Below are 9,265 nucleotides of genomic sequence, written 5' to 3' on the forward strand. Positions count from 1 at the left end.
CGGCGGGGGGACGGCCCCCCGCGGCGGGCACCTCGGAAGGGGCCCCGGGGCTGCTGCTTCGCGGGGCGCGGGGGCCGTGGGAGAGCGGGGAGCAGCGGCAGGGCGGGGCTGCACCCCGCAGAGCTGCCCGCTCTGGGGTCCCGGGTGGAGAGCGTGGACCCCCTTCTGGCCCTCGCCCAGGACTCCGGCCGGCGGGGTCGTGGGCCCGGCGGTGCCGTCCAGAGGGAGCGGGTGCTGCCCACGGGAGGCCTGGGCCTGGGCGCCCCGGGATGCCCGCCGGGCGAGGAGCGCTGCGGGCCTCGGGAAGGGGGTTCAGACACCAAAAGAGGGTGGAGAGCAAAACGGCACGGCCGGCCCCCCGCCTGCACTAAGAGCACCAACCCCCGACCTCCTTTCCAGAAAGGGGGGGGTGCTGCCGCGTCCCGCCGTGGCCCTTACATGCTGGAACTGTGCCCACCCCCCTTTCAGGGCTGCCCGAGTCTCCCTGGCGCTGCCTGCCAGGGGCACAGGGTCCCCCCTTTCTTGCCTCAGCTGCTGGGGGGGTGTGGGAGGGGCACTGCCACACGCCTGGGTGAGGTAGCAGGGGAGGCCAAGCAGGAGCAGCGCCCACTTACTGGGCAGTGTCCAGACAGGACAAGTGGGGTCCATGCCAGGCTAGCGTGTCGCCACCCTGGACATGGCCGCCTTGCCCTTCTCTGGTCACAGCTGTCCTCCTGGGGGCCTGCCACTCTCCACTGGCAGCAGCCGGGGGCTCCCTGGAAGGGGGCGCCCCGAGGGCCCTGCCAGCCTTTGGGTGCTGTCGTCATCACTGACTGCTCCCCTCCTGCCCCCTTGGGCTCCAGCCAGCCAGGTCCCCTGTCGTGTAGCGCGGGCAGCGAGCGGGAGGACTTGCCCGGCAGCACCTGCCCTGCACACTCCCCTGCGTGACGTTACCCCCTGCCCTTGGCAGGCTGTGCCCCACTGTCCTGGGCAGCGTGGCCCACACAGCGGGGGGCACAGTCGTGGGCTCCCGTGTTCGAAGTGCCACCCCCGGAGCCAGAGACCATCTCAAAGGGCCGTGGGAATATCCTCCAGGGCTGCGGCTGTGCCCGCCTGGGCCGGCAGGCGAGCAGAAGGGGACACCGTGCGGCTCAGCCTGCCTCGCTTGGGGCACACTCAGGACTGCCCCTCCTTGGACAGGAGCAGCGCCCTGTGACCCTGGGGGGAGGGGGGTTACCAGCCCCGAGTCCGTCTGCTCCTCCCCCCCAACCTTCTATGCCGCGAGAGTGGCCAGCGAGACGGACGTGCAGGCTGGCGGGGGCTTCGGGAAGGCCTTTTTTTTTTTTTTAAGATTTATTTATTTATGAATACAAGAGCTGGGATACAGGCCAGAGGTGCGGGGGGTGAGTGAGAGACAGAGCGGGGAGCAGCACTGGCAGACTGACCGACGCACACTGCTGAGGGGAGCAGCGGGGAGACGGGAGAGTCTGCTGCGCCCTGTGGGTTGCTCCCTGGCCAGCTGGGGATTGAACCGCGGACGGCTTCACAGTGCTGTGCCAACCCCTCGCGCCACCAGGGAGGCCCTCCGGGAAGTCCTTTTTGTCCCTCCTCATCCTACCCCGGCCCGTTATCCTAGGTCCTGCCAAGAACAGGGAAATGGGCCTCCCTGGGGTGCAGGGGTCAGTCTCTGCACTGTGAAGCTGGACCAGCCTCTGTGTCTGAGTCCATCCCCGGCCAGGGAGTGACCCCCAGGGCGCGGCAGACCCCACCTGTCTCCCCGCTGCTCCCCTTGGCAGTGTGTCTCAGTGGATCTGCCTGTTCTGCTCCCCACTCTGTCTCTGGGGAGTCCTCTCACCCCGCACCTCTGGCCTGCGCCCCAGCTCTTGTGTGCATCAATAAATAAATCTTCAAAAAAAACAACCGAGGGAAGTGAGGCAGGAGTGCACGCGGCACGCTGGTCCACGGAGCGGGAAACTAGAACTCGGGTTCCAGCTGAACCTCCGGAAGCGCCACAGCCGCCCCCAACTCCCTCCCATCTCCGGTTGAACCCCCCCCCCCCCCGCCCCGGCCACGTCACTGTTTCGATTCCAGGTTTCTGCTCCTTGAAGCACAAGAGGACGCCCTGGTGGCTCGCCCGTCACGAGGCATCTCCGCCTCTGGCGCCCGCGGCGTGGCTGTCCCCTGGCTTGCGCGCGCGCCTGGGCCTTCCGAGCGGCCACACCTCGAGTCTCAGCGGCCAGGGAGGCCCCCGAGGGCCGTGTGAGTCCCCCGGGCCGGCGCGTCTGTGCCGCTGCCGAGGCAGCACCGACACACCTGCGGCCTTTGGGGGCCGGAGCGTGGCAGCACAAGCACGCGTGAGCCTGGGCGGCCGGCGGGGGCAGGCGGGCAGCCCCGCTGGAGCACATGCGCCGCTCCGGGCCTCCTGGTCAGTGGGAAGGGGGCGTTTGCTGGGTAGCAACCGTGGACGTGGTCCAGGAAGGACACCACATCTGGCAGAGCAGCTGACTGGCATCCCCACCCTTGAAACTTGAGTGGCCCACGCACGCCCCCTGCCCGCTACACAGACGGGACGGGCCACTGGGGGGTGGCGGAAGCCCCCTCTCACCTCTGGGGCGCTGACGGCGGGGCTGGCCTCAGGACCTCTCCAGCCAGGAGGCTCTGCTTCGGGTTGCCTGCGCCCCACCCTTCCTTCCTGCCATTGTCCACCCGTCCCCCCCCCCCCCCCCCCCGTGCTCCACCGGCCTCCACCAGCCTCCACCCTCCACCCTCCACCCACGCGCCGCCCGCGCAGACGCAGCGAGGCGCGCCCCCACGCTGCCCCACGAACCCACAGATTAGCAGGCGTCCTCAACGAGAAAGAGGGAGCCAGCCAGGCAGGGCGGCAGAGTGCCCCGGGGAGCAGCAACACCCAGAGTGGGGGGTTGGGCAAAGGTGTGCCCCGTTTCCCAGAAATCCTATGTCGAAGCCACCAGCCCTCGGGCCCCATTTTCGGGTGATGGTAGGTAAGATCAGGACCTAGGGGAGGGGCTGAGGCGACCATGAGGGCGTCCGGTAAAGGGGGCATTTGGGCACAGAGTGGCGCACAGGCTGAGATGTGGAGAGGCGGGGAGAGACAGTCACACCCCGTCACCAGGCAGCGTCCCCACGGCCTCAGCGGAGCCGGCCGCTCGGCCTGCCCGACCTGGCCGGTGTGCCCGGGGCTCTGGCCAGGCGGCAGCCGGGAGGCATCGGGCCAGGTCTCTGTAGCAGGCCGGCGGGGACCGTGCCCGTGCCCACTTCCACCTGGCCCTCCCGGGAAGTCCTCCTCGTCCTCCCCATGCCCCTGCCCGAGGCCACAGTGACCGTGGCGACCCAGCCAGAGCTCGGCTGCTGAGACCGCAGGGTGCCGCGCCGGCCTCCCGAGGCCCCAGCTCCTGCCAGAGGAACGTGCCTCCAGGCAGGGCCGGTGCTTTCCTTCCGGTCCCCCGGGGCTGTCCACACCCGTGGCTGTCCATGCAGGAGGGAGACCGAGATGCCTGTGGGTGGCGCCCGGGAGGGGGTGGGGTCCTCGCCCCGTGCTGCTCACGCTCCTGCCCGCTTGTCGCCAAGGGGCCAGCCTGCCGGGCCTTCCGGTGTGCCCAGGACATCACGCGGGCGCGACGGCAGCTCTTTGCCACGCCAGCGCTGGCCGCAGGGGCCCAGACCACTTGGGGGACCATGTGTCAGCAAGGACACAGCCGCTGCCCGCCCAGAGGGACCTGAGGGGAGCCAGGTGTGGGCGGGGCCGGCCTGCCCGGAGCGCTCCCTCCTGGCCGCCCTCCATGCAGTGGGCTGGCGCCCCAAAGGCTGCCCCTGCGGGTCTGGCTGGGGCCCCAGGGCTGCACCTGACGCTCCAGGGACCCTGAAGGGCGCCCGTGGGAAGCCCCGAACCAGATGGCCCAGGGCGTTTGCTGCTGTCCAGGGCGGCTGCGGCCAGCCCGGCCACACTGCGCTCTGCCTGGCTCCTAGGGAGGGCGGTGGGCAGCGCTGGCCCGGGAGAGGTCTGAGGGGCGGGGCGTCCCCCCACATGTGAGTGCCCTGCCCCCGCCGCAGGCCCAGCTGGCTGTGGGAGCCCTGACCCGGCCTGGAGCGGCCCCTGGGGAGCAGGGCCTCTGGGGGCAGAGGGGGTGTGGGCGCGAGCAGGTGCGGACCCCTGAGCACAGAGGGGGCACGTCTGCTCAGCGTGGGGGCCGGGAGGCCAGCCTGGCCTGGCGGGGAGGCTCCTTCCAGGACTGGGCGGGCGGGTGCCTGGGCGGGCGGGGCGCCATCAGTGAGGGGGGCCGCTCCCCGTGGGGGCTCCTGCTCCGGCAGGGGCAGTGGGGGCGCTGGGGGCAGGCTGGAGGGCGGGGTGCCGGGGGCGGGGTGCCGGGGAGCCCAGCGCCCGCAGGCACCTCCCGGCTTGGCATTTCCGGGTCTGAAGGTCAAGGGTGAAATCTGGCGGCAGATGCGGATGGGGCGACAGACGCCCGGCCCCCCCAGTCCCCCCAGCCCCCCCAGGCTCCCCCAGCCCCCGCCAGTCTCCGCCAGCCCCCCAGCCCCCCCAGCCCCCCCAGTCCCCCCAGCCCCCCCAGGCTCCCCCAGCCCCCGCCAGTCTCCGCCAGCCCCCCCAGCCCCCCCAGTCCCCGCCAGTCTCCCGAGCGGGGCGCCGAGCAGGGGGCGAGGCGGGCTCCGGGGGCGGGGGGCGCTGCGGGAAGAGGGGCCGGGTCCGGCGGCGCGGGGTCCCCCTGCGGGAGGGGCGGGCGACCCCTCCGCGCGCCGGCAGCAGGCGGCGCTGCCGCGGGGCTCTGGGTCCGCGGCGTCCGGGTGCGCGGGCGGGGGCGGGGCGGGGGGTCCGGGCGGGGGTCCGGGCGGGGTCCGGGCGGGGGTCCGGGCGGGGGTCCGGGCGGGGGGCGGGGCGGGGGTCCGGGCGGGGTCCGGGCGGGGTCCGGGCGGGGGTCCGGGCGGGGGTCCGGGCGGGGGTCCGGGCGGGGGTCCGGGCGGGGGGCGGGGCGGGGGTCCGGGCGGGGGTCCGGGCGGGGTCCGGGCGGGGGTCCGGGCGGGGGGCGGGGCGGGGGTCCGGGTGGGGGTCCGGGCGGGGGCCCGGGCGGGGGGCGGGGCGGGGGTCCGGGCGGGGGTCCGGGCGGGGTCCGGGCGGGGGTCCGGGCGGGGGGCGGGGCGGGGGCCCGGGCTGGGGGGCGGGGGGCGGGGCGGGGGCCCGGCCGGGGGTGCGGCGGGCGGGGGCGCGGCGGGCGCGCCGAGCTGAGGGTGCGGGGCGCCGCCGGCCCGGGGAGCGGGCGCGCCGCTTGCTGGCGTGAGATCCCCGCGGGCAGCAGGGCGCACCCACCGCGCCCCGCGTCCCGGCCCTCGGATCCGGGGGGGCTGGCCCGGCTGCGCGCGCCTGACGCCCCGAGGGGCGCCCTGCGATGGGCTTGGGGGGCCGGGGCCGGGCTGCTCTGGGCGCCCCTGCATCCATCCGGGCCCCGGAACCGGCCCCCCGCCCTCCGCCCCCGCCCCCCGCCCCCAGCCCCGCAGCCCCGCAGCCCCTCCGCGGCCGGCGGGGCCCCAGGCCGGGGCGGGCGGGGCGGGGCGGGGCGGCCGCCCGCGGGACAGGTGAGGGCGCCGGGGGCCGCGCCCACCCCGTCCCGCTCCCGCGCCCAAGCCCCTCCCGGGCTGGCGTGGGGGGCCTCCCCGCGGGCGCCTGGGCGGGCGGGAGCGCGGGCCGCCGCGGGGGGGGAAGGGGGGGCAGCCCTGGGCGTCTCCTTCGCCCCGGTTCGGCCGCGGGCTGAGCCTCGCAGGCGGAGGTTGTCCAGCCCGGGCCAGATGCCCGGCCGCGGCGGCCAGCGGGAGGAGGAGGGGCGGCCCTGGGCAGGGAGAGGGGCGCCGGCCTCAGCCTCCCGGGAAGGCGGGTCCGGCGGGGGAGCCCCTGCTGCGGGCGGGCCGGGGCCGTGGGGGAGCCTGCCCCTCGCTGCTGTCCCCGCAGCCCCTGCTGCAGCCGGCCTGGCTTCTCCCCGCCCCCCGGACTGGGGGCAGCCCGAGGGGCACCCGTGGCCAGCGCAGCCCGGATTGGGCTCTGCCTGCCCCTCTGCTTCGGGGGCTCCCCCGGGCGCTTCTCTGGCCCCAGCCCCTCCCTGCGCCCTCCCCCACCTCCACTCCCGACTTGGTTATTTACAGCCAGGTCTGGGGCCACGGGGGCCACCCAGGCCCCGGCCGCCACCTGCCGTGCGGGAAGGGTGGCCGCAGGTGTGTGTCTGTCCTCGCGGGGCTGGGGGGCTCAGCGCTCGCCTCCTTCAAGCAGGGAGGGGGTGGGTGGGCACCTCCAGGAACCCCACTGGGCCGCCGCCCTGGGGCCAGGACGAGTTCCACCATGGGGGACGCTGGCAGCACCCCTGGGCCCCTGCAGGGTCCAGAATGAAGGCCCTGCTCACTTTGGGGGAGTCCTCTCCTCCCACCCGCCCTCCCTGAGCGACCTCTGGGCCTCATCTGGTCCCCCCTCCCCCAGCTTGTCAGTCCTCAGGGCCAGGCCTCTCCTTCAGCCTCAGGGCCTGTGAGAAGCTGGGGGCCCTTCCAGGACCCGCCCGGCTCAGGTGGGCAGGAAAGTGAGCCTGCCCCCCCAACTCTGCCCTCCTCCCTGGCATTGGGCCTAGAAAGGGGTGGGTTGGGGCCCCCGGGCACCCCAGCTCTGAGCCTGTCCGCACGGAGCTCACCTGCTGAGCCCTCACGCCGCACTAGCTGTGTGTCAGGACCCAGGGCCGGCCCGGGGCCGAGGGAGAGCGGGGCCCGCGCAGCCTCCCGGGAGCAGCTGACTGTGCGCCCTCTCCGCCGCCCTCCCGCAGCCTGCCCGCCCCACCTCTGTCCACCACCCACCCATCCCTCCAAACGCCCACCTGTTATAGGACAGGGAGAGGGGCAGCCCAAGCCCCGCAAACCTGCCTATTGTCTATTCTACGTGGGTTCTGCCATCCGCCGCATCAGCACAAAACACAGGAGACTTTAATGGGAAGGAACTTTAATAAAACTAGGAAACAATACAGGAAAGGCAAAGAGTCTAGTTTCTAAATCAAGCACCCAAAGTGACCCGTCCCCTCGTGGGTAAAAGTCCATCCATATGGGATTGGCCCAGAGCAAGGCCCCAAAGCCTGCCGCAAGTCTAAAGCGTCTTCCAGTGGGACCCACAGAAAAGGGTCACAAACAACCGGACGAGCCCGGAAGGAAAAGAGCAAAATCAACATCAAGATAAAAGCTGCCACTGTCACCTCCCCACGGGTCTCACCCACATCTGTGTCACCCCGTCCACGACCACAAGGCCAGCGCAGTTTCTTCACGTGTCTCTAGGCTCCACGCGCCTCCTCCAGGGCTCCTGGCTCCATCCTGCTTCCTTCCTCAGTCTCTTCTGCAGCTTCTCCTCTTCCTGCTCAGCTCCACCCTCCCTTGGGTGCGGCAGGGAACCTCCCCCTTTCCTGGGGACCACCCTGTTACACACCCACCCCAGTAGTCACCCCCCACCTGTGTCCCCTTAGCGCCCCACCTGCCCTCCCTGCAGGGGGCGGCTGACCCCAGCATTCTGGCTGCCAGCGAGCAGGACTGCAAGCTGTGGGCCCCGAGGCATCTACCGCAAGTCAGCCTCCAGCTGGGTGAGGAGCCCACCCCCGGCGCCCCTTCCACAGCCCAGGTGACCCAGATAATCAGCTGGGCTGGCGCCCCTCCCCCTGCGCTGCGATTCCTGCTGCATGTTTTCATTTTCCCAATAAAGAGGCGCTCTCAGAACCCTAGTCAAGGCCGAACCCCAGTGCCCCCAGGGCCTGCCGTGATGAACACTCTTGGGGTTTTCACAGCCCCTGCTGGTTGTGCTGGGGGTGCCACTTGTACTCGCAGCAAGAACCACAAGGGCTGGGCCTCCCTGGGGGCGCAGGGGTTCAGTCTCAGTTCTATCAAGCCGTAGGCAGCCTCTGCAGCACAAGTTCGGTCCCCGGCCAGGGAGCTGCCCACAGGGCGCAGCAGCCCTCTCCCGTCTCCCTGCTGCCCCCCCCAGCAGTGTGTTTCAGTGGATCCACCTGTTCTGCTCCCCACTCTCTCTGGGGAGTCCTCTCACCCCCACACCTCTGGCCTGCACCCCAGTTCTTATATGCATAAATAAATAAATCTTAAAAAAAAAAAAGACCCAAGGGCTGATGTGGCCACATGGGCCACGGTCGGTGGGGCTTCTGGGGGCTCCCGCAGACAGTGCAGCCCAGCCGAGTGCCCCAGGCATTGAAGTGAAACAGCTTCCCCCCCCCCACCAAGTGCAACCCCCCAGCTGGGGCCTGGGGGTGTAGGTGGGGGGTCAGCTACCCGGCCCTCAGCTCTGGCCTCCTCCCGGGACTGTCGAGGTTGACGTAGGGCTTGGGGGTCTCATGTTGCCCAGGGCCCGAGGCCAAGGCCCTCCGCCGCGCGTCACCGGTGCTGCCTCCAGCAGTGGCTGGGAGGCTGGGGTGCTGCGGAGATGCCACCAGCCTCCTCCCAGTCCTGGATCCGCTGACTCGGAGGGGCTGCCAGAGTTATAAATAGATGTTCCTGAGCTAAAAATAGCCTGGCTCCAGATAGACCCTGCTCCCCGCTCAGCCGCTTAAGGATGCAGGCTCAAGGCGCCCACTCCCCCGGGGAGGGCCGGTGGCCCGTGCGCTCCCCACCAGGCTCCAGCGCAGGCCCTGGGCAGCCTCCTGCCCTGGGTGGGGGGCAGACCCTGCAGGCCTCATACTGGACGGGACGGTGGGGGGCATCAGGGCTGCGTCTGTGGGAGCTGCCGTCCGGAAAGCACCAGGCGATGACAGCACCGCTTAGTCTGGGGATGCTGGGGCCCTCGTCATGGTGACCTGAGACTCTCAGCCACCAGGAAACTACTACGGCTCAGACCCGTGGAAGGCCGCGGAGAACACCCCTCCCTGGCAGGGCTACCTGCGCGCCCTGCAGCCCCAGTCCGCCGGGGCGCCTGTGCCTTTGCTCCGTCCAAGCCAGGCCCGGGCCTGGGCCAGAGTGGCATCTAAGAGCCAGCCGCAGAGAGGCTGCAGGGCCAGCCCCTGCTCTACTGCATAGATGCTGCTGCATGTGCACACGCATGTGCGGCGCTCACACACCAGGCCTGCCGGAGCCTGGGGCCATTCCAGCACGTGCTCCCTCCCGCCAAGGGCTGGCGGACCGAGGCTGGGCCGCGTCCATTCCCGAGGCCCAGGCTGTGACTTTGCCAGTCCAAGACAGCAGAGGCACGTGGGGGACCTGCACCCCGCCCCACCTGGCCTGTGGCTCAGCCCATCTG

The 9,265-nt window shown here is 71.7% G+C and overlaps 1 protein-coding gene across 1 annotated transcript in view; it reads left to right on the forward strand.

Moving 5' to 3' along the window:
• The window catches only part of TNNI2 (troponin I2, fast skeletal type), a 171,015-nt gene that overhangs the window by 39,691 nt on the left and 122,059 nt on the right, over positions 1–9,265 (forward strand). The window lies entirely within an intron of this gene.

Source organism: Talpa europaea (assembly GCF_964194135.1).
Source record: "Talpa europaea genome assembly, chromosome: 1".
NCBI lineage: Eukaryota > Metazoa > Chordata > Mammalia > Eulipotyphla > Talpidae > Talpa > Talpa europaea.